Here is a 303-nt window from a genome sequence, read left to right as displayed (position 1 = left end):
AAAAAAAAAAAAAAAAAAAAAAAAAAAAAAAAAAAAAAAAATTAAAACAAAAATAAAAAAACTAAAATAAAATAAACTAAAATAAAAAAACTAAACTAAAATAAAATAAAATAAAATAAAATAAAATATAAAGTGTGTGTGTGTGTATATATATACAGGGACTGGTTCCAGCTAACCCTAAAAGAGGGTTTAACGGTATTTAGAGATCAGCAGTTTTCTGCTTCTGTTGCATCAGCAGCAACAAAAAGAATAGAGGATGTTTGTTTTTTGAGGGCCCATCAGTTTATAGAGGATGGGGGCCCC

This window comes from Eimeria mitis, genomic scaffold (assembly GCF_000499745.2).
Source record: "Eimeria mitis Houghton genomic scaffold, Emh_scaff1479, whole genome shotgun sequence".
In the NCBI taxonomy this organism is placed as follows: domain Eukaryota; phylum Apicomplexa; class Conoidasida; order Eucoccidiorida; family Eimeriidae; genus Eimeria; species Eimeria mitis.
Note: the sequence above shows the minus strand (reverse complement) of the source record.